Genomic DNA, 25,786 nt, shown 5'->3' with positions numbered 1-25,786 from the left:
TTAGATCATTTACTAATGAATCTGGAAGGAAAATAGTACAGAGTGCCCCCAAAACTTAAAATAATGTATTTTGAGAATGCACCAACACAGAGTTCAGTTGGGAATATTTGTCATGCATTCATTAATTCATTCATTTACTCTCTTATTTATTCATTCATTATTTCTTGAAAACCAACTACGCACCTGGGATTGTGCTGGTTGCTAGATATTGCAGTAAACAAGATGGGTATTGTTCTTCAAGCAGAGAGAAAAATTACCAACTTGATGAAGTACGTAGAGAAAAACACAGGATGCTATAAAATCATGTAAGAGAGGAAATGGATCTTTTAAAAGAGGGAAGCAAATCATCCAAGTCCAAACAAGATAGCCAAATTATAATCATGTGACTGAAACGTGATTGATGAAAAAGAGCTATAAGAAAATAAATTACACTAATAGACCTGAAAAATAAATAAGACCTGCACTAGTGCGAAGAGACCATTTATCAGAGACCAAAAAAAGATACTATAGAACAAGAATTGAAGTATAATATTTAATGATATAGTCTATATACTCTATATGTTTTCAGTATATAATGTGTGTGCATATATATGCCTATGTACATATGTATGTATATGTGTATATATGTATACACACAAATATTATTTAGCAAGCACTGGCTTAAATGTTGTGACATCTGTCATCTCATTTAATTTCTTTAACAAATTTATGAGGTAGGCAGCATTATTCATTTTTAGAGATGACTTCACTGAGGTTTAGAAAAGTTAAACTCACCCAAGGTTGTACTGTAAGTGGCAAAGGGCCAGTTCTCAAACACAAATTCTCTTATTCTAAAATATAAAAGTAAAACATCTCATCAGAGTTTCCCCTGACCTAGATGGAACATCTCTCAAGATTGGCTGGTTTGCTTTGTTTAAAATCTGGGCTCATCAACCAACTTCCTACCTAATTATTTGCATGTTCACATACCCTTATCCCAGAGAATATGGCACATTAGATAATCGGAGACATGCATTCCTGTCCGTGAGAAAACCACTTAGCAACATAAATCCAGAATTGGCAGTTGTTTATTTAATCACTCTTACTTGATTTTGGCTACAAGAGTCAAAACCACAGAGTTTAATCAACTTTGCATGGGTTGAGCCATAGAGTTTGGGGGCTTGCAAAGTTTGAAAGTATTGAGTGTGTACTGAGTTTAGCAACAAGTTAGAGTCAAACATGTTAAACAGTTGGGAGACAGGAATCAAAGTGTCATTCAATTACCTAAGACGCTTTTTAAAGTATGTAGTTTCACATCTGCAGGTCCGTTGGCTTGCTTCAGCCTGAATTTGGCAGATTCCTCCACAGCATTGCTGGCTCAATGGAGCAACCATGGGTGGGGCTTCCTGCACTCCCAGGTCTTTGACCACATTGTAAAGAGTGTCCAGAATGCACTCCATCTACACTGGGCTAGCTCTGAAGGAGAGAGCCAGAAAGGGGCTCAGCCCTGAATGTTTATCCTCCACATTCTCAAGCAGGGCCTTAGCTCGCTTAACGGTAGAGGGAGCCACATGGAGAGAGTGAGAAGGAAATGAACTCTGCCAAAGCCCAGAATGAGCCTAGAAATAGAATGGCTCCTGGAGCCTCCAGGTTAGAGCCCACGCTTGTTCAGCACCTTGATTTTGACCTTGTGAGACTCTGTACAGAGAACCGAGTTTTGCCCAGCTGAACTTCTTCCATAAGGAAGCAGTAAGCTAATAAATGGCTGCTATTTTAAGGTGCCAACATTGCGGTTATTTGTTACATCAGTAATAGAAACCTAATATATATATATATGTGTGTGTATATGTATACACGTATATATACATATACACATATATACATACATATACATATACATATATACATATATGTTTGTGTGTATGTATATGTGTGTGTGTGTGTGTATGTGTGTGTGTGTGTGTGTGTGTGTGTGTGTGTATCTCAGCCACCCACAAGAATCATTTCTTGAAACGTGGCAGACCCAAATAAGGGAAAATGAACTGGAGGGTCTGACTGAGCAGAATACCATTCTCCTGCATTAATTATATTCATTCTTTCTAGCTTCAATTCTGAGTTATTAAAAAATAAGTCATGCATCCAAATGATAAAAATACTTCCTACTTAATATAAAAATGATTGATATTTATTTTAGAAAATGTACATCATCCCTTCGGTAAGCATAAAAAAGGTAACGACGCCCGACCGTAATCCCACCACTTAAAGGTAAACGTTGGAGAGATCTAGGTATTCCTTCAATACAAGCAAAATCTAACGATGTATTCTTCTGTGCAGTTCTCAATACATCAGGACTATTCTTTCATACCAGTAAATACATTTTTACAAAACGTTATTATACTGGCTTTATAGTAATATATAATATGCCTGAATAATTTAACTTTTCCACGTTCATCCAATTTTTCATTTTTATCAGTAAGTTATATTTAACAAATTCTTTATAATTTGAAATTTTAAGAAATCTTAAGGCAGGATTTAAATTTCAACTGTGACAAAATTATCATAGGCAAACTTAGATCAGTGACGAAGAAAGGCAGACTCATGATCTTTTATATCGATTGGCATTGGGAAAATATTTTACTGCATAAGCACAAAGACAAAACATTTGGCTTCATTTATTTAATTACACACTTACCAATGTAAAAGGACTGAGAAAGAGACAATGACTATTATAAAGAACAGCTGTATTTAGTAAAGTTGATATAAGAAAAGCTAAATACTGTGGTGTAGCTCAGGAATTTGCATCATTTTTTATTATGCTGTATTGATGGTGTATTGTGGTTATTACCTAATCCTATACCTCAGTTCCTGTAAAGGCCTAAAGACAATAAATCTGAAGATAAAGCAAATGTTTCATTGTTGGAAAAAGGACATTAGCTACAGAGTGTTTACTATTTAAAAAAATTTTTTTGGAAGTGTAGTTGATGTACAACGTTAGTTTCAGGTGTACAGCAAAGTGATTGGGTTATTCATATACATATATCGATATATTTTTTCTTTTCAGATTCTTTTCCATTATATGTTATCATAAGAAATTAAATGTTTGTTATTGTCCATCTTAATTTGCTGTGGAGAACTCTATATTTAAAAATTATTTTTGTTTATCCTTTTTGATTGAACTGAATCTGTAGATTGCTTTGGATTATACGAATATTTTAATAATACTAAACTTTTTAATCCATGAGCGCAGGATATCTTTCCATTTATTTGTGTCTTTTTCAATTTCTTTCACTAATGTCTTATTAGTTTTTAGCATATAGATCTTTCAACTTCTTGGTTAAATTTATTCCTAAGTATTTTTTAATGCTATTATTAATGGAATGGCTTTCTTTATTTCTTTTTCTGATAGCTCATAGTTAGTATATAGAAATACAACTGATTTTTGTATATTAATTTTGTATATTCAAGTTTACTGAATTTGTTTATTAGTTTTAACAGTGTTTGGGTGGAGTCTTTAGGGTTTCCTATATATAAGATCATGTCATCTGCAAAAAGAGACAATTTTTTTCTTCCTTTGCAATTTGGATGCCTTTAATTCTTTTTTTCTTGCCTCATTCTCTGGCTAGGGCTTCCAGTCCATTGAACAGAAGTGGCAACAGGGAGCATCTTTGTCTTGTACTTGATCTTAGAGGAAACGTTTTCAGCTTTTTGTAATTGAGTATGATGTTAGCTGTGGGTTTGTCATACATGGCATTTATTATGTTGCGATATGTTCCCTCTATACCTAATTTGTTGAGAATTTTTATCACAAAAGAGTTATGAATTTTGTCAAATGCCTTCCCTGCATCTGCATATAATTTTCATCCTCCATTCTCTTAATATGGTGTATCACGTGTATTGATTTGCATACATTGGACCATCTTTGCATCCCGGGGATAAATCCCTCTTGACCATGGTGTATAATCCTTTTAACGTGTTGTTGAATTTGGTTTGCTGGTATTTTGTTGAGAATTTTTGTATCGATGTTCATCAGGGATATTGGTCTGTAATTTTCTTTTCTTGTAGTGCCCTTATCTGGATTTGGTATAAAGGTAATAATACTAGTTTTATAAAATGAATTTGGAAGTGTTCCTATTTTTTCAATTTTGGGGGAGAATTTGAAGATTAGCACTGATCATTTTTAAAAGTTGTAGTGGAATTCCCCAGTGAATCTGTCAGGTCCTGGACTCTTCTTTGGTGGGAGGTTTTAGATTAATGATTCAATCTCCTTGTTATTGGCCTGTTCAGATTTTCTATCTGCTCATGACTCAGTCTTGGTAGGTTGCGTGTTCCTGTGAACTTATCCATTTGGCCTAGACGCTGTGTCTGTGGGGCCCAGCCTGGAACCAGAGTGGCCTAGAAGCCTGTAGCCATGGTAGCCCCCTTGGAAGCTGAGGAGAGTGTGGAGCCTGGATCCACCAGAGCCTGTTTTGAAGTTGTGTCCACAAGGGTCAGTCTGGCATTGGGGTCAACCCTGAGCCTAGAGCTGCAGGTGGTGGCCTGAAGGCTGGATTCATGGAAGCAGGCTGGGCACTGGGTGGACAGGGAGTGGGATTGGGAGCTAGGGCCCAAGGGAGCTGGCCTGGAGGCTGTGTCTGCAGAAGCATGGGTTTATGGGAATAGGCCTGATGTTGGGGTCTGCTGGGAGCCTGAGGCCACAACAGTAGGCCTAGAGGCTGGGTCTGTGGGGCCCCAGTGGCTGGCGTGGCACCAGTGAGGGCCTGGTGCTGCCAGTGCTCATTGCCGTCTCCATCCCCTGTGGGAAGGGTCTCTCTCTGTCCAGTAGGGGCTGCCCAGGCCTGGGGCAGGGATGATGGGGGTGGTGTCAATGTGTTTCTCTGCAACGTGTTTCTTCTTATTTCTGTGCTCCACCCATGTGGGATAATCTCTCACCTGGAATCCTTGGCTCTTGTCAGGGTATTTTCATGTGTGGATGGTTGTTCAAAGTGAGAGACGAGGAGTGCTGGAAACTCCTATACCATCATGTTGCTGATGCCACTGCTAAAAATTCCTTATAGCATCAACCATTTTAGGTTTGGGAAACTTAGACTCCAGATTTTAAATGTCCAAGTAACTTTGTATAGGAAAGAAATGACTGAGCTACTTAATTTTCAGACTATCTGCACTTGGCTATTATTATAGTTCTTAGCACTATATTTTACATCTGTAAAGTACCATGTCTGCCACAGGGGGATCGAGGTGTTTCCTTAATGCACACTTGTTGATGAAGTGTGTTGGGCACAGCAGAGTGCCTGGGGAAACATACTTTATCGATTGACTCGATTATGTTGGTGCAGAAAATAAATCTTTCACAGTAAAGGATATTTATTGTCCTGTCTATAGAGAGCAGCCCCAAAAGGGTTAACAGCATTGGAATCACTCTCAGGGAATCATAGAAAAGAGGGCAACATATTATATAAGTTCTAAAAAAACCTTCTTGAACCTCATTCCTTTCTGATAAGTATATATACTCATTTTCATACTATTTACTATGTCTGATAAAACATTATATCCTCATAAAGGGGCCAATATATTTCTAATAAATTAGACTATTACCCAGATCCATTTAATAAGTGAAGTATATTTTATTAAAAATATTTAAAATGCATAATTCGCTTTGTCAAAGCACATAGATCTCTATGAATATCTGAATAATAAACTCCCTAAGTCACATATATAGATAAAATGATACTATTGATAAAAATAATTTCTATTATTAATTTCTTTTTTCCATTAATGGAATTGCACTGGTCAAAGGTACCCAGATAAGGTGAGATATTATTAATTAGGACAATAAAAAGTGAATGAAATATGTTCTTCCTATATTTGGAACCATAATGTAGTCATTCGAAGAATGCTGGAAGCATCTTCAGTGTTGTAATTCACAAAATCATTATGGTACAGACGCAGATTTATGAGGACAAGAAATGACAAAAAGGATGTGAAGGATGTTTTGTGACTTTCAACTAGAGAAAACATCAAGAAACAACAACAAAACCTTAAAAATAAAATAACCAAATAGAAGTATGAAGGGAGGCAAGAACTTGGGAATGTAGATAAAAATGAATTTAAAAAAAAGAGAAAGAGAAAAAAAAAAGGATCTTTCTTTGATTAGAATGGTAATGGCAGATATGTGATGACAGAGATTTCACATACCATGAAAGTCTTCTGAAGGATAAAAATGATATTGCACCTAATACTGTAATAAAACTAGAGCACATGACATGTTTAAGGCCAATAAAATATTTCCTGACAGCGCTAATGAGATACTTATAAAATCATTTATTGTAAAAGCAGCCCAGACATTGAAATGAGGATCCCAGATACCTCCTCAACTGATCGGCAAAATTCAGATTAAAGCCATTCAGTGGCTTACTATGAGAAACGAACATGTTTTGGTCACAGTCCAAGCCACGCTACTGTTGGGTATGTATTTTTTCACATGTCACTTAGTGTTTTTGTCAGAGAAGAATATGGAAATAATTTCTGTGGCAGACCCAGAACTCAGAATGTTCGCACAGAAGCAAACCATTCATTTGTTCCTTGATTGCTATTTTGACCAATATTATGAATGAAAAACAGTGCCTGGCTAGGAAAAGATTGTAAGTTATGTAGATAAGAATGAGTTTGTTTGTTTGTTTTTCTGTGCAAATTAAATGACCACTTTGTCAAGATTGTGAAAAGAAACAGGGTTTTATTGAATCTTGCTGGAAAAGCCTGACCCAGGTATATTCAAAAACCTGTGTGTGTGCGAGAGAGAGAAAGACAGAGAGAGAGAGAATTAGGATTCTACAGGATAGAAAATTATACTTTTGCTCTTAGAACGCTTTACTCATTCCAGGATTTGTATTATTAACGTATGTATCCATCAGGGTTCAACCAAAGAAAGAGAACTACTGAAATGAGTGTGGAATGAGGGATTTACTGTAGGACTAAGAGGTTCTGTTATTACTGAAGGAACTACAGTGATAGGGGTCCGGAAGGGGAAGCTGGGGGATCGGAGAAAAGTCGAAAAAGCCTTCCTTGGGCCCCGGCGAGAGTGGACAAGGGCACGTCGGCAGCCACCCAGAGTCAGCTGCCATGGTGGGTCTCAAAGGAGAGCTGGTGGAGATGTCCGCAGAGAGATGTTACCTCTTTTGTCTGGCAGAGGACCCGGGGTTGCTGTTGTCCAGCAGAGCCCTGGTCAGCAAGGAGAGCTGGACACAGAGTAAAGGGGGCTGAGGACAAGGGGGGACTAGCCAGCCCTCTTCGTCAGTCTCCCTTTCCTTGTAATGCCTCTGCTACATCTGAGGGCACTGCTTCTCTCCCACTTTGGACAAATCTCCCAACAATTTCTCTTTTTGGACAACTCTACCTGAAATCATTCAAAAAAGGTGATTTGGGAAAACATTTCCAGCTTAGCTAAGTAGACACAATACAGAACTACCATAAAACATCATATCATAGTTGGCTTCCCCATCAGTTCTATGATTTTCTTCTTCTTTTTTTTTTTTTACTCTTCCTTAAAAATTGAAAACAAAATACACCCTATTTATTAATCACTTTCTAAATCTGTCACTATGCTGGGTCCTAAGTTATATAAGCCATATACAGAGATGGTCGCTGACTTCTTGTAACTTGGTGTTACGGCTTCAGAGCGTGCTTATCTGAGTCAAATCTCCAGAGGAGGCTGTACTGCATGGGGAAAATCCACCAAGAGAATGAAGCCAAGGGTCATGTGCTCAAGTACCTTCAGGGCCCAAGCATGTAATTAAAATATACCAAGAGCAGAAGTGTTTGTAGGAACTCAGGAGTCTCCCTAAGCTTTCCAAGTCTAAAACACAGCTTCTAAAATCTGCAACAGGGTAGAACAAATTGCTTTGTTTTTTGAGTGCTAAAGGAAAAGCTAAGAGCAAAACTCAGCAAATGAAGTATTGCTTCTTTGGACAGCATAATTAAAATTATCCACGAAGGGAGTTTAAAAGGGTTGCAAAGTATAAGTTGTAGCGTTAGACCCACGATTGCTACAAGCCCATCATGAGAGTATTTCCCCAAAGCTGTCGGAAGCCTTCCTTAGGTACCTCAAAAATATTTGATCACAAGCTAAATAAATTTCAGCAAATTAAGGGTGGGAAGGCACAACACACTTACTTTATTATCCTTATTTGATGAAAAAGTCATTAACTGTCCCCATTAACAAAAGTGGTGTTTCCTTTGTCATATGTTGAAGCACAAAATTGGGATGCAGTTCTCTCTCTCTGCTTTCTCTAGTGCATTTACTTTCTGCCTAGTGATCAGATCCTTCCAAGGCTAAACAAGGGGCGGTGTCACACCTTTTAAATCCACAGGTCAGCTGATGGAAACAAAAGTAATTTCAAAAAGCTTGGTTCATGGATTTGCCCTTGGCTGTTATATCTGGGCAGTTATCCCGGGCCCTCAGAATAATAGTGAATGGGAAAGGAAAAGAAAAGATCCTAGTTTTGTGTTTACCATGAGAGGTTACTGAGGAAGGAAAAGCTATCAGGGTCCAAACAGGGAAGTCTGATGCCTCTTACTTATTCCCTGGGGCCTTGGCTAGACCTGATTCATACCCTAGGCCTTTTGTGGCCTCTGCTGAAAAACCATGGCAGCAGGCATGACTGTGTCACAAATGAGCCTTTCTCTCATTTCCATGTCTGTTCTCCCCTGAGACTCTTATGAGAACGTCAAATGCATTGGCTTCAGGTTCTCGTGTCTTCTTGACTCCATGGTGCGTGCCCTGGCTGCTACCTGGAGTCTCAAAGAGGACCTTCCTGGTAACACCCTTCGTTCCTTTTCTCACACTGACAGGCTTGAGAAATCTGTTGGTTTTATCAACTGCTCATGAAGGAAACCTTGATACTGATGTGATTTTGTCCACCAGAATCTGAAACAATCTTTCCACAACTTAAATACACACACACACACTTCACATCAGGATGAGGGTTTCTGAAGAGCTGTGGTCAGCTTATACTTACAAATGAAATTAAGCTTGGACCCTTGACTGGAATGTCTTCTCTGGTTTCTGAAGACATCCTTAAAAATGAATTTGTTTTGAGATAAATGTTATTATTTTAATAATTTTTAGGGAGTAATGAATTTTGTTACTGTTAAGAAATGATGTATACCCATTTTAAAAAAAATCAAGTCATGCATACAAACATAAAAATGAAAATTTACAAAATCCCACCATTAATAACCATTGCGGACATTTGAACAATGGCTATATACACACACAAAAAGGTACAAAGATACATATAGATATAGATATAAATAGATACATATTTTAAGTAGTACTTGTGGTTTAGTTTTACTTAAGTTTAACCAAATGCAAAGAAACCAAATGGAACAGAAGATATGTATATCCTACTGAGCTCCAGAAAAGTCTTTCTTCAAAAGAAGGCATATAATTTTTTTAGATGATTCCTCCAAAGATAAGGAAAAATATCTTGACTTCTTTACGAGACTGGACACCTTATAGTATAACTCGATAGTGTCTGTTGACTCTGTACTATTGAAAGATGACATCCGTATTCCTCCTATTGATCTGTTATATTTTATTATGTCATTCTGTATTGACTATATCATTATCACAGTTTATTACCCAAACATGTTCGAAAAGTTGTTAAATTTGGTATATAAATCACTTCAGTGTGTTTCTCTGGCTCTTCACCACAATTCCCATTTTCTTATCTCATTATTTTTAATATATTTTCAGCCTTGGCTACGTTTTATCACCAGGTAGTTTTTCAGAAGACAAACACATGGGTGTGTGAGTCCCTAAGATCTCACAAACTTGAAAGTATTTTTTTTATTGCCCTTCAAGTTTAAGGCCAAATGGGCTGCATTTAAAACCCTTGAATCACACTCTCTCTCCTTTCAACTTCCATCTATTATTTTATCTTCTGGCTTCAGAGAAACATGAGGAACACCTGAATCCATGCCGTCCATCCAAAATAACTTGCAAAAGTATTTTTTTCCAAGCATATTTAAATGATATTTTTCCTTCAAATTTTGTTAATTTCATAAGATATATCTTAATGCGATTGCTTCTACCAATTTCTCCTAGAACACAATTGCCATTTTTAACTTAATATAGAGATCTTTATGTTAGAAGAACTTTATTTTATGTTTAACAGTTTTTCTCTTTCGCCTTTATTTATTATATTCTCTTTCTTAGTAACAATGGTTATGTGGATGGGAAATCTCCTTCTTCCCCAAGTAGCATCCTCCTCATGGTATCACTTGTACGTCACTATTCATTTCATTTTACTTAGCCTGTTGTCTTTGGGTTGTATGTATCATATACATATTTTTACATATTCAATTGCTACCTGAGTTTTGCGCCTTCTCTCTGCATCTCCTTTCACTGTCTTCTCTTCTCTTTTAGAACCTATTATAATTGCTTAGCTCCTCTTGACCATAGCACACATTGTCTATAATTTTGGGGACTATGAATAATATTATGGGATAGGTGTTTTTCACTCATTCTTTGCTTGTGCTTTTTCTCGGTTAAAAATGCTTATTTTTTTTCCAGATTTTATCATGCAGATTTGGTTTTATTCATGGGACTCATGCTGGTTCCTTATATATTTGTTCATACTCTTGCAAAGGACTAGCTGCCTTCTAAGGAGTAACACAGGGAGCGGGCAAGCCTGAGTGAGAAATTGTTACTTGGAATTTGTTGTCTCATCCAATATGTTACTTCCTTCACCCTGGGGAAGACAGCAGATGTCCCCTGTTCGAGAGTTCAGTGCCATTATAGCAAAGCCTTTCATGTTTCAGAATCTACGGATTTCAGTGCAATGCTTATAGCCCCCTCATCCTTCACCACCTTACTTTAACTCCTCTTGTACCTCTCAGCTAGAACGTTCGGCCATAGACAATAGAAAGATCACGTTTGCATGTTTTCTCTGTCATCTCACCTTTCATTTGACATTCTGTGGTATTGAACTGTGTCTCTATAGGGACATTCCCCAACTTCATAGTGGCTTCTCCACAGCATTAGATTCCCTGCTCCTAATGAACGTGCCTTTCAGGACAGTGACACTTTGCAGGAATCTGTATGTTGCCGGCCATCCGAGGTGCCGTGTGCAAGCTCTCAGCATGCTCCCTTGTCACAGGCATAACAGTATTTGGCAGGTGTCCTTCAAGGTTGCTGGCTTCAGGCTATGGCATTTCCCTTGCATTGTCCATTCCTCTCTTTCTCTCAACCTTTTACTTATTTATTATTTGTTGTGGCATCTAAAGACACCAGGGGAGTAAAAAGTTCCTACTTGTTCATTAACAAAAAATTACCCTAAATATTTTCAAATGGAGACTGTAATTTAAGTATATATAAACCTATGAAATAAAGACTTCTAATTCAATTTAATTCAATCCACATTTACTGGATTTCAGTTTCAGACACTGTGTTTCAGACACCAGAGAAAGAAGACCATATTAAGGAATGAAGTGAGGAGAAGGGCAGGTTTTACAAAAGGCCAAGATGATCAGTTGATAGGGACAGTGGCCCTGGAAAAGGCAGAAAAATGTGCAGAAAAGAAATTAATATCATAGCACATACTGGCAGAACTAGTGGTGTCTATTTCTTGCTGTATCAGCTTTAATGCCACATGTATCTGCAGGGAACACTGGGCTTGATAGGAGATAGGACCTGGCTAACACATAGCTTACAGGTTGTGAAGTTAGAAGACAACAACCTGGGTGGTTTTAAAAAGAGACATGCTGACCATTTACGTGACACTGCCCTACAGGATAATTACTAGCTATTTCCAAACCTTTGCACATACTAGGTGGTCCAGTGCAAACTTGGAGGCTGATTAAGAGCAATTCCTTCTTGTAAGGATGAAGTCTTATAACTCATTGAAGAATGGAGTAAGCCATCCATGGTTGCAAGTAGTAACAAATGATCAAGACTTATCAAGTCCTTCTCAGATATAAGGCTTTGTTCTCAGCCCTTAACTCATGTAATTCTCACAGCAGTCTTGTGAGAGGTCAACACCACGGTGCTTACCATTTTACAAATGAGCAAACTGAGAAAGGAGAACATAAATAACTGGCGAAAGGGCACTGAGTGAGAAAACAGCAAAGTTGAGATTGAAACCCGATTCTGACTGACTCCAAAGCCCTTCAGTTCAGTCATCATGTCAAGCAGGCTCGTCACAGTTTTCCACGGTCTAGAGAAACTATCCCTTAAGTCGAGTGAGTTCCCTCTGTGGTGGGTAAATGCACTTTGCAGGTAATGTAAAGTAATATATACATAACTTTCATTCTCAACTACATCCTAAAAATAACTAGAAAGGGAACACTTGTAGTATTTATATGCGGGCTGAGTTTGCAGGTCACTCAACAATTCCACATTCTGCTCCCACTCCTTTGTTCTGCATCGTGTCCTATATTGTGTGTACGCAATCTTTAATGCCACATCTCTTGCTTGATTCAGCTTGTCTCTAAGGCTCAGCTCTTAAAGGAGGCCTGTTACTGGAAAAGTTCCCTTTCCAGAAACAGCCAGCAGCTGGGCTGTACAAAGATATTCAAACTAAGCAAGCCTTCATAGGCCTCCGAATATTGTGTGTCAACATAATATTATCACACTATTTGCCCTACAGTCGTATCCCTAGCCAAACTTTTCTCAGGCAGAAAAAGAGAGAATTGCAGATATTAAATCTTCTACTGAAAAGTATTAGCATGCTGTCAAAACACTTTGCTTTCTTGAATGCTGGGAATTTGGGGATTGTAAGGGGGTGTTGAAAAGCTCCGTATGTGGAAGGTATGAATGGATACATAAACTGCAGTACAACCAGATGAACTAGTAGTCAGCACTGTAAAAAGCAAACAAACAAACAAACAAACGAAAACCAGAGCTATCAAGCCCTTAAGAGACTCAGAAGGACTTTAAATGCATGTTACTACGTGAAAGAAGCCCTGAAAAGGCCACATTGTGTATGATTGCAACTCTGTGACATTCTAAAAAGGCAAAACTATGAAGACAATGACAAGATCAGGAGCAGGGGAGGTAGGAAGAATAGACAGAACACTGATTTTTTCAGAGCAGTGAAAATACTGTGTAGATTATTACAATAATGGTTAGACATTTATTCAAGCCCATAGAATGTGCAACACCAGAACAAACCATAAGGAAAATTATGAACTATGGGGAATTCTAATTTGTTAATGTAGGTTCATTCCATCCTTGGTAAAAAAAGCAAAACAAACAAACAAAAATAAAAACAAACAAAAAAAACAATGTGCCATTCTGAGAAGTGATATTGATGAAGGGGGAGGCTACTTATGTGTGGGGCAGGGAGAATCAGGAAATCTTTGGAATTTCCCCTCAGTTTTGCCATGAACCTGAAGCTGCTCTTTAAAAAAAAATCAAATCTTTTAAAAAAGCATAATTATAAAAAGAGAAGAGTACAACCCAGAATAAAGCTTCCAATATAAAGATATAATTTTTCTAATATTACAAAATTACTAAAATTTGAATGCAAAGAGTTAAAAAAGATAGAAGCTAAAACCCTTTATGAAGAGTTGGTGAACGTTCAGTCAGTCAACAGTACAGTATGTGGATGAAACCAGTGGGATGGTAGTATTTGATCTGTGTGTGTTGGAGAAAGACAAGCATAACAGTAGGAGGAAGCTCTGACCTCTAACTTGAGACAGGTTGGCATGTTTACATCCCCTTCTGTGTTTCTTCTGGGTGTTATTCTTGTCTTTCCAATAGAACTTGGAACACACGTTACCATTATTTTCTTAGATCAGCTTCTAAGTTGGAGATTGTGTCTTTTTCTTCTAGAATCTAACATAGTATCTGGAACGTGTAGAAATTCAGTAAATAGTGTTGAAAAATAGTGAGTGAATAAATGACTGAACAAAATGAATGCCTCTTTAAAGAAAGATTAAAAAAGAAACATGTAAGTCTCTGTGGAAGATTGTGTTTTTCAATAAAACAACTGCAATAGTATTTCCAGTCCCACATGCTCTTCTATAACCAGACCGAGCCCCTCACAAGAGGCAGGGCCTGGGCACCTTCTCCTTGGACAAGGGCAGGTCTTTGCACCTGCCTTGACTAATAGATTATGGTGAATATAATACATGTGACTTCTGAAGTTATGTCATAAAAGGAGTTACAGTACCTACCTGCCCCTTTCTCTTGGAATACTCATCCTTGGAATCCAGCCACCATGTTGTGAGGAAGCTCAAGCTGCTTAGAAAGATCATACATCAATGTTCAGCTCAACACTCCCACGTAGGTCCCAGAAAACCACCACCATGGACCGCCAGACATCTGAGTAAGAAAACCTGCAGGAAGACACCAACACTAGCCTTTTTATGACTGCAACTGCATATGAGGTCCTGCGAGGAAACTAATTAAACCTATTTAGTCCCCCAAATTTTAAGAAATAATAATAAATTAGAAAAGCAGGCATAATTTCATCACCTGCCATGTCTTTTGCACATAACCTTTCCTCTACAATATGTCTTGGAAAACCTGTTGCTCTTATTTCATTAAATAAGCATCTAAGTTGTGTCTTAGTCTTCTTTGGAGCTAATATGGTACCTGGATCATGGTAGAAATTTAATAAATATTTGATGAATATAAATAAGGAATGAATATATGAATTAAAAAAATAAATGCTTTTTTATGTCAAGATTTTTAAAAAGCCTTTTAGTAGATTGTATTTTCTAAAATTTAGTGTAGTAAGTTTGGGGTAGTTTGTTATGCAGAAATAAGTAGCTGGCACATCTTCCTATTAGTTCCAATTTTAGTAACTCTTGAATCCAAATCCCTTTGGCAGGACATTTTTTTTTGTCGCCTTTACCGTAAGCTCTTTCAAGAAAAAGCAAACAGAAGTTGACCTTAAAGTTTACTTCTTGACATTGTCACCTTTTATTTATGAAAATTCGGACTTTCCGTAACTTCTTAAAGCTGTAATTTCATGCATGATTTAGAAAACTTTAAAAAATTACCTGAACTACTGTTTACCCCAGAATAGTACTGTGTACACCAAGTCAAGTTCATTAGATAGGTGATAGATAGATAGACAGACAGACAGACAGATAGATGATATAGCAATATAATTATTTGCCAACATTTTAAACTTAAGAAATTCCACATAAATATTTAGGTTTCTAGCTTCTTTTTCATGAAACAAGTAGAATGTTTTCCTCAGTTTAGTGCAGGCTTGCTAATCCTTAAAGTTTCTTACATCCAGTCCCTTAAATTCATACCTTCCTGTCCATGTAGGCACTTGAGTTTGTGACCATGGTTCCAAATTTATTAAAATCATATTAGACATTGGTTTTATTTCACTGGGAAAATTCTCTCAACAGCTGCTACTAAAAGAGTTAATTATTTTTCTTAAAGTTGTTTTTCTCAGATTTGATAAAAAAATTACCAAATGCGGCTTTGAATGAACTAATCAATTCATTGGGCTATTCATTTAGTAAACACTTTTTCAGATATTATGTTAGGTACTCTACTCACTATTAGAATGTCACCTTGCAAATACTAGTTTGTTCCCCCAAAGTCACATTTTCAGTAGTTCATAAACCGGACAGAATTCTCAGGCACAAGGCTGTTGTTTCTTTTTGCTTAAGACTGAGAAAGGCACTCCTATGGTAAAAATGAGAATTGAGCTAAGTCCGATGGAATCTGCAGTGATGGAAATATTCTGTATTTGTGATGTTCACTATGGTCACTTTTAGCCACTTGTGGCTAGTGCAATTAAGGACATAAATTTTAACTTAATTTAATTCCAGTTAACCTCAATTCAGTTTTGAATGGCCACATGTGGCCAGGGGCTGGAGCATTGGACAGCACAGATCTACACTTTATTGACTTTTCTATGAACTTACATAAAAAATTAAATGCACAATGATGCTGTTGCCAGACTCAGTGTTCTTTAAGGATCTGGACAATATATTAGAGACAGAACATTGATTAAAATAGATAATATGATTAAAGACAAAAAATATTGGGCATTAGGTAATCCTCAGTGAAAAATGGGACAATGGAATCAATCATTCCTTCAGTAATGCCAGTCCTCTTTGACTTATAGAGAGAATAAGGGAGTGTTAAATAGAGTGTCACTGAGCAATTGCTCACTGCCTGATAGAGAAGCTAATACTATGTCACAGGCTTTTGACAAAAGAAAGAGCTTGATTGCAAAGTCCACCAGCAAGAAGACAGGGGGCATGCTCAAATTTGTTTCCCTGATCTGGGCTTCAGTCAAAATTTATGAGTTAGGGAAGGACCGGTTGGTATGCGGAAGTGCTGGCAGGACAGATTTTGATTGGAGGGACTTTAAACAAGACCATTTATGGTAAGGTATGAAAACGGGCTTTTACACTGGATCAGGGATCCCATTCTTCTAAAGTTCTGGCCTTTGAGTTCCAGCCATGTCCTGGTCCTCTGGTTTTGTTAGAGGGAGAAACTTTGGTTCCAGCATTATCTCTAAGTCAAAATTTCCTCTTCTGCACATGCTCCTTTTCCATGACTTGAAGTTTTGATTCATTGCCCCTGCAAGATAAGTTTGACGTTCTGTTATTGATATGATAGGGCCAAGCTGAACTGGTCTATGATGGTTACAAGATGATTTTGACCTCACCTCCTTTAGCCTTACTTTCTAGATAAGAAAACTGAGTCCTGGCAGACTTGACGTGACCGAGATTACAACACTAGTCTGCAGCAGCACCCGCACAAAAACTCATGCCTCCTGGTTCTTGATCGTGCCTCGCCATGGATGTTTTCTGCAGCTTGGAAGCATAATTCAAATGCTTTGGCCAAGCTTAGTTTTGTTTATTTATTAATTTATTAAAACTGTACACGTAACACTTAAGTAGCATCATGACACTTTGGGCATCATAATTATTTGGAATACTACACAAAAATTAAAGAAAAAACAGGTTCCTGATCATTCATAAGCAAATGCTATTCTATACTTTTGTCAATAGAAAAATAATCCGAGACAGCCAGAATTATGGACAGCTGTGTCATATGCAAACTTCTCAGGTAAAGGCAGCTTTCAAAACACACTTCAACAGGATCCCAGTGATGCTGTTACCGTGGAGACAGCAAGCACTGGAGAAGGCTTTCAGAGGAGGGCGCAGGAAGAGACACTCAGAGCCTTGTTTTACATGCAGAGCCGTCATTTGACTCTATTTTATGCAGCACTGCTGCAATTTCTGATCATATGAGCGCCAAACTGTAACAGTCTTGACAACAGCTCTGTACAAAAAGGTCAGGCAGCTTTTGACTATGCTTCTTGTCTCTTTCTTTTTCTTAATCAAAGGCTGCAGAAGAGCAGGGGAGATTTCCCTTTGGGTAGCCACAGGGAATACTTTAGGCACAAAGGGTGTGTTGATTTTAATCAGTTCTGATATGGGTAGCAGCTAGCGTGAACCCTTCAATCCTATTACAACAGTGAATGGGGTAATAAAACCATAGACCTGCTTCCGTATTCGTTAGTTTCCTCAAGTCAAAGAGGTTGGGAAGGAAGGACGTCCTATAACGAATGCTTTGGTGTTTGTAATGAACTTTAGCTGTAACTATCAATTCACTCGATAAATATTTGGTAAGTATTTTTTTATATATAGTTTTTTATTTATATTTTATATATATATATAGGCAGAGTGCCATTAGAGGAATTATGGAATATACCAAGACACATCTCACTTTGCTCTGAATTTTTTTGAAAAAATCAGTGTATACATCTGATCACCCAGATTGCAAATCCTCATTGGAAATAATGACACTGATGTCTTTATCTTTGTACACTCAGGGCCTGGCGTAATGGCTCAGAGAAATCACTCAGCAGATGTTTCTCAAATGCAGGGTCACTGAGATGCAGGCACAGCTCCCACATTTACTATCGTGGTGAGCAGTCTCTAGCTATGATTTTAACCCACTTGGTGATTTTTTTTAAACGTGCTGCCTTTGAATGATTTACGAGTGAATGAATGAGCGAAATCACCATTCAACTTGTTCACAGATCCATTCATTTTGCGTAGTGCCTAAACTCTAAAGCTGTATGTTCTACAACCTCTTTTTGGTTTTCCTGATGTTCAAACCAAGTTGGCAGTGTAAAACCTCTCTTGTGAAGAAAATGCAAATAAATGGTAGCTCTATGAGAAGAAATGAGACAAAGCCTAGGTTTTGAAATGCACAGCACCAGGAAAATGGCACTCGACTCATTTTTATTTCTTGCCCTGGAAAAGAATAGGCAGCTTAAATTTAGGTCTCCCAGGGCAACCGGGATATGAATTAACTCAGTACCACCTACTCAAGCTAATCTCTGCCATCAGAATCACGATGGCTTCTATGTAAGGGTAATGCAATAAAAAGAAGATGGCTCTGGGGCATGGTTATAATCGGCTTTATAATTCGAAAACCTCATTTTAAAAAGTAAATTTAACTCCTGATTTGACTCTCGCAGAAACTGACATCTTCGGGGGATAGGGGAAAACCAAAAAAACCTCATCCTTACATAGTAGTATTTCTTAATCTTGATTCTAAAAGAAATGCACTTTGCAAAGGAGATGCTGTTCTAGATACAAAAGATCTTTCAACTTCGAATCTCATTTGTGGGTACACATCATACATTTTGAAATAAGAACTAGGTACCACTCTGCCTTTTGAGACCGTATAAATCATCTTCTTTCAAACATCTTTCAAAAGTTCCTGTCAGTGTGAATGTTGGTCTTGGAAGGTCTTGAATCTAGCAAAAAACATTTCCATACAATCATATCTCATCATCGTACTTCAATTAAAGTATCAATACTGGAAATTTAATTTATTGATTTATGTGTACTCATTTATAATAAAGCCTGTTTATTTTTTATTTATACTTCTTTGAAGAATTTCAGAGACACTGGTGTTTAAATTTATTTTTAATTTATTAGAAAGATGGGAATACATTTTCCTTTGAGTGATTGTAGTGTAAGCCCTGACTTTTTTTTTTTTTCCCCTTTTTGTTTTTTTGTAGAAGCAAGTGCCTGACTTCAGCTGTGACAGCGGAGGCATCCATTTCAAAGGGGCATTCCTTTCAAAGACTGCTATCTGGAATAAACACATTGCCAGCCACAAGACCAGGTAAGGAGCCAGGCCACCCCCCCACCTCCCCAACTGAGAGCTCCTTTGTTTTAGAGGTCTTGGCTGATTGGTTGATTTCAATAAATGATCACTTAGTTTCCCCCCCCCCTTTTTTTTTTAAATCTCTTCCTGTGCTTTAAATTTCTGCTCTTCTGTTTTAAATTCACCAGTAAAGAGTGAGCCCACAAAACTCTAGGGCCCCCATCCTCAGTCCTAATAAAAGCAGAAGCCCAGGTCCTGGTTCTCTCCCTTTACCAGTGACCTGGCTGGCCATGTGGCCTCAGGTGTGCTGTGTGATTTCCAGGTCTTGTAAGTAATAAGTCTTTACCTTTTCAAAATTTCCTGATGATTATTGTGGAAGAGTTTCATGCGATCAGAAGAGAATCACAAGGGCAGATCCAACCATAACATTGGTTATTGATATTTTGAGACCGGTACAAAAATGTGATACATGATAAACGACACTGGAGTTTCAATTTCTCATTTTCCACTTTTGGTTTCTCCTCTACCTCCCTGCCTCCCATTGGATTGAAAATAGTGTAGATATACAGATAGTTATGTAAAAATAAAAGACATGCAAGTTGTGTTTTTACAGGGTATGTTTTATGTAAATTTGTTTTTTATAAATACAGATTTAGTTGTGTGACTATACTATATCTTATTATCCATTTCCCAATTCATGGGAATATATATGTTTCTCATTTTTTTATTATTAGTATTACTGCACAGTGTACTTATGGTCAGAATGTCTCAAGCTGTGTGCTGTGGTATATTTTGTTATTACCAGCATGTAAGGTGGGACAACTTTTTCTCCCCCTTCCTTCCTCCCTTTCTTTTTCCTTACCTTTTCCTTCCCTTTCCCTTTCCTTGCCTTTTCCTTCCCTTCCCTTCCCTTTCCTTGCCTTTTCCTTTCCTTTCCTTTCCTTTCCTTTCCTTTCCTTACCTTTCTTTCCTTTTCCATAAAATTGCTATCAATGAATGTTTTTGGCTAAACCCAATGGAAGCCGACTCTGGCTGGTTGAGCAGAAAGAAGTATTTTTAAAAGGATATTGGGAGGTTCACAAAGTGATTGGAAGGCCTGGAAAATCTTCTTCCTGAATCAAGTCTATGCTTCAAGGACCAATGTCCCAGCCTGCACTGCAGAGCTGGTTTGCAGAGGCCCCACAGCCACTGCATCTGCCTCCTTGAGCATTAGAGGGACCCCTACGGATGCCACTCCTGCCTGTGAGCTTCTCCATGCGTCTCCCTTGTGTCTGTCCAGGCTGCCATGATTTCCACTGAAAGGGGGCCTATGTTTGAGCTCTGACTTCTGTGTTAGATCTATTTTAAGAAATACAGTGTTGAAATACCTCTCAATGGGGAAAAACCTAGTCAGGCTTGATCGGTAGCCATGAATATGAACCGTGTTCACTCTGCTGCCTGACTTACCATGAGCTAAACCAAGTCATACCGCCCAGCAGTAAATAATTGTGCCAATTTCCTCATGACTTTGCTGAACTTTGATAGCATAAAATATTTTGACTTTTGCCAATACTGATAAAAAAGTCACTATTACTACTTTTTGAATTTTGGTTAAAAATATTAGACATTATTTTATATATTTATAAGGCAATTATGTGTTTTTCTCTGTGACTCCTTCTGCCTATTGGTTTTGCATATTTTTCTAAATGACAGATTTCATTTGTTTGCTTTGTATTTAATGGTAGGTGATCTTTATATATTCTGGGTATAATTTCGTTGTTAGTTATATATGTTGTAATCAATTTCTCCCAGGCTACTGTCTCATTTAACTTTGTTTATTCCAGCTTTTGTTATTCGGTATACTTAAAATTTTGATGTTATTTGTGAATCTGTTTGATAGTTTTTGTTTTTGTGGTTTTAAGAAAGTATCTTGTTTAACCAAGATGATACAGTGATTCTCTGATATTTTTTATCTAATAATTCAAAACAGTAGTTTTGGTTTACATTTTTTTAATTCAAGTGGAATTAATTTTATTGTTAGTGTGAAGTAAGGAAATAAATTTAACTTTTCCATGTCCTAACATCATGTAATTGGACATTTTACTCTTTCTGAACTGATTGGAAAGGCTCACGCTCTTTTAGATTTTATTGAAAATCACTAGAAGTTCCTTGCATCTCCTTTCTACAAAGCCAGAATTAGCAGTCCCTCAGTTTTCAACATAAACTGTGCCTCCTTTGGGAAAACTTCCCTAAATATCCAAGCCAAACTGCTCTTTTCCACCTTTGGGTTGTTTTAGAGTTTGACCCAATATTGATTACCCCTTTCCGTCCTATGAGAATACAGACATAAAGCATCTAATGTAAAGGGGGGTGTCCAGTAAGGTTTCTTGGAGGAGGTATGCTTGAAGTGAAAATTCAAGGACATGGAAAAAACATACTTCAAGCAAAAGGAAATGTATCCTCAGACACTTATTATGCTTGTATATGTATCCCTTAATTTTATGTAAAAGTTATTGAGCAAAAGGGCAAAAAAGTCTGTAATTTCAAGTACCTCCATAGCATAACTCTTAACAGCGATGTGATGAATGTTTGCTAATTGATGCTCTAATTAAAGCAGTCATTCCGCATAAAATGTTTAAGGTCACAATTCTTCAGAGTACAATATCCAAAGAAAAATAGACTTAAATCCTTTTATATCTATTGGGTAATGGGACTCTGGCTAAACATAAAACAGAAGTTACCGTATTAACAAAAAAAGTGTTTTATATATTTGTTAATTGAGGGGCTTCTAAATGCCAATATCCTCAAATTAAAAAAGAAAGCAGTATATGCCTCTCCTGCGTGTGACTTGTACTCGCTCTGTGGTCATTATAAGTACTTATCCTTACCTAATATTTTGTAAGTATCCTTAATATTTAGAAAGCTTTTTGTTTTCTTTTAATGCATAAAAGTACCAGTTAAAATCATCTTCCCAGGAAACATCACCATGCGAGATGTTGCAAAAGTAGACTAGTTTAAATCATTCACATGCTATTCCCATATACTTAACCCAGCATGCCAGGCTTGATAGGAGATACCAGATGGACATTTCAGCGAACCTTACCTATTTCAACTGTAGAATGCGTTTATGTGAAAGCCGCACCAGTAAGTGGGTGGGAAGAAGGTAAGACAGTGGCTGGTGAGAGAAACAGAAAAAAAATTAAAAGGATAATTCACGAATAGAACTATTTAAGTTTATACTTCTGATTGAGACACAGCTACCATGAAAATCTGAAATATTGACAGTGTTATCCTGAATCTCAGAAAAAAAGGTTACTCTTTTCATATTAGTTAATGTTGCAAGAATATATTTACCTTGGTAAACATCATGATCAACTTAAATGGGGATAAAAATGTGCTCCATCACGAGGAAAAAAGATGATGTCCCCTCTCAGTAAATATAATTCATTAATTAGCCAGAAGAATGGGTGTGCAGGTAACTACAGTCTAATCTAAATCTACTTTTCCTAAACAGACACTGTGACAAGATCACATTAATTTATGAGAGTAAGTCTGATTTTCACACTTAGTTTTTTCTTAAGAAAACTATAGATTTTTAAACCTGAAATATTTTCTTAAGATTTGTATCATTTTGGAACTTGAAATTATTGAATCCATTGCAAAAATGTTAACAAATCACTTTTAGTTATTTTAAAGATGTGTAAATGTATCTGTGATTCCAGGTGTTTGCACAGTGGTTATTACTACAGCTGTTACTATTTAAAAATTGTCCTTGGGGAAACAGCTCCTGAAAAATGCAACATCTCATTTTTATAAGTGAGTGAAGGGACGGCGAGTGCACAACCACTTTTACAGCAAACCAGCACCATCAGAACAAAGCAACATGGACTAACTCCATAAATCAGAGAGCAGTGATGGAGCAGGAGGGTGCTGCCTGGAAGGTTAAAAGCAATTAGTAAATAACAAAAGTGGCTTTGCGGCTACGAAGCTCCCTTTCTGCCGTAGCTGGGTAATCCCCACCACGGAGTCTTGGTCACGCTTTCAGCTAGAGATATTTATAGGCTGGAACACCGGCCGTGATGCTGGGCATTCTCTTTTGTGGTGTACTTGCACCTTCGCTGATTAAAGGAGGGAAAAGTCTCCAAACGAAGATAAACCACGAGCATGGTTATCTTTCAGTCGTTCAAGAGCAAAAACAACCTTATCCATTGATACACCCCTGTGTCTATTATAATCTCGAGACAGAGTGGATCCTTAAGGAATATTTGCCAAATAAACACATCAATGAAACATAAGTAAACAAATGAACAAAGGACCATGTGGGACTGCAAGCTATCCTGGTACTACCACTCAGGAATTTGATAACAGTCCCTCACCATGTTTAGATTTCTCCATTGGTTCAGCTCATCATTCTTCATTCATCCGCTCAGTTACCTCAGTAGCAACACCTTGAGTACCTACTCTCTGCTAGATCCTGTGCTATGCACCAGAGACACAATGAATAAAATAATTCTTAAGGGATATTTAAGGAATTTATAAACTATAGCATATTGTGATAAGACCATAGAAGAGTTCAGTAGAAATTTCTGAGGTGGTCCAGAAGCTAGCATAACCAAATCAGTCAGATGGGGAACGTTCGGCAGGAAAGCCGGTTTTGAGGACAAAGTAAACTTGCCACGTTGATAAGCATGTGCTAAAATAGTAGAACAGTCTTCCCGGTGCCATGAAATTCTCAGAGACTGTGATGCTTAGGCAGTACAAAATATTGGAACAAAGAAGTTTAGAGAACAATGAAAAATTGGAAACATTTACATGTCCATTCCTTTCACAACCATCCCCAACACCCAAAACACACACAGAAGTAAGTTATGCAGAACCAATGAAAAACAGTGAAAGTATAAACTGCAGTGGTAGTTGGACAGGGCGATGCTGGAAGTGTTGGATTGCTTAGAGGTTTTTGAAGTTCACAGGGGCATGTTTTTCAGGTAGGCAATCTTCTCTGCGTCTAAAGGAAAAGGTGACTCACTGAGTTCCCCACTGGGCCGTTTGATTTCAGTGTGGATTCTTCCATCTATCAACATTTGGTTTCATCCAAGTACAACCTTTCTTTTTCCTGTTATGAGAAGGGGTTTTGTGGTTTCTTTAAACCACAGAGAAGCATTCATTTCGTGCTACAAGAAAGACTTTGTACTCGTTCCACTCCCAGTGGCGATGAAAACCTCATGTGCTAGACTGTGTTTCCTGAGATGCCAAGATCACAACTTCCACATCCTCCTGTGTCCTGTTGTGAGTTTTTTTTTAAGAGACACATTTGAAAGTAGAACTCCAGTTCCCACATCCTTCCTATTGGGTGGTAGGATATAGTCCTCATGGAAATGAAGAATTAACAGCCCTGAGTGCAACTGACTCAAAAGCTCACTATCCTGGCTTCAAGGAGAATGCAGACTCAGAACAGACCCAGTGCCCAATGGGTCTAAGAAAGAAGTACAGAAGGGAGAAAGGAGGCTGACCCCAAGAACAGTATAGTGTTCTTTCAGACCAGGCCTATGGTATCCCTTTTGTGGCATACACTCAACCAATTTCACTCTTACACATGGTTTCCAGGACTCTGTAGCTCTTGGAGACTCTGCTGACTGGTGACTGCAGAATGCTCTTGTCTCATCACCAGTGTGTTCTCTTAGACAGTTAGGATTTGCTGTTCCACTGTCAGAACACAGGGCTGGGCACACCAATAGGACATGCAAATGCCGGTACAATTGTCTTTTTCTTTTCTGTCTTATCAAAAATTTTAAAATGCAGAAACTGCAGAAACTTAATGGGCCAATACTTAGAAGGCTGTATATGTTTATTACCTTCTGTAGAAACTGCAGAAGACTGGTCTCTTGTGCTGGTCCAACCTGCTTTTATATTTCAAAAAAAAGGATGTGAGGGGAGAAGTTGACATCTATATCATGGTGATTAATAAGCTGAGTCATTTGGTAAAATAAACATCTATCCATACTGATGAAAAATACCAGTAGAAACTTGGTAAGCTCAGATTTTAGTCCATTAATGTGTACTCTTCAACTTTTAAAAACAAATAAACCTCTCTGGGGCTTTAAAGTAACATAAGGCTTTAAGAAAACATGCTTACAAGAAGCAGGCCTGTTTAAGAGTATATGTCTACCTGTCCAGGTGATCAATCTGAATCCATCTTTGACGTGCACTTTCATTTTATTTGCTCTTTTAGATACTCAACTTTCAGGAGATACATGAGAACCAAGGGAAAAACACCAAACAAATAGACGAAGAGTAAAACCAGGCTCACAGTGCAATTGGGGAAGTAAATTAACGAGAAGATGGAAATTCCTTGGCACTCATTAAGCATAATAATTTGGGGCATTGAGTGGAGGAAGGAAGAAAAAGTCACTTCCGTCTCCTCCCAGTCCTCACATTATGTTTAGGCAGTGTGTCGTTTTGGAGGGTTTTTTTTTGAATGTTCTTGTCATGTTTTCACAATACAACAGGGAGTATAGTGAGTACTTGGGTAGAATTCCCCCGCTCCCAATGCCCCTGATTGAACAGGTTTCAAGTTTCTCTTCTGATTGTCTTAATTTCTATTTAAATTGAGAGTTATCCACTGCCCTGCTACCCTCTACATCAGGAATTGAAAAAGTGCCTTCAGCAAAAAGCTGATAAACTCATTTAATCTTAGGGTATAAAAAACAACACAGTTCA

The 25,786-nt window shown here is 37.7% G+C and overlaps 1 long non-coding RNA gene across 1 annotated transcript in view; it reads left to right on the top strand.

Annotated features, from left to right (window-relative positions):
* Window positions 1-21,638, top strand: part of LOC123619609 (uncharacterized) — a 231,667-nt gene extending 210,029 nt beyond the window's left edge. The window contains exon 3 of the long non-coding RNA XR_012509854.1: window positions 19,002-21,638. This is a non-coding gene — a long non-coding RNA (uncharacterized LOC123619609). The remainder of the gene's footprint in view (window positions 1-19,001) is intronic.
* The last annotated feature ends 4,148 nt before the right edge of the window (window positions 21,639-25,786 follow it).

This window comes from Camelus bactrianus, chromosome 10 (genome assembly GCF_048773025.1).
Source record: "Camelus bactrianus isolate YW-2024 breed Bactrian camel chromosome 10, ASM4877302v1, whole genome shotgun sequence".
In the NCBI taxonomy this organism is placed as follows: domain Eukaryota; kingdom Metazoa; phylum Chordata; class Mammalia; order Artiodactyla; family Camelidae; genus Camelus; species Camelus bactrianus.
This window is presented reverse-complemented; position numbering and strand designations above follow the sequence as displayed.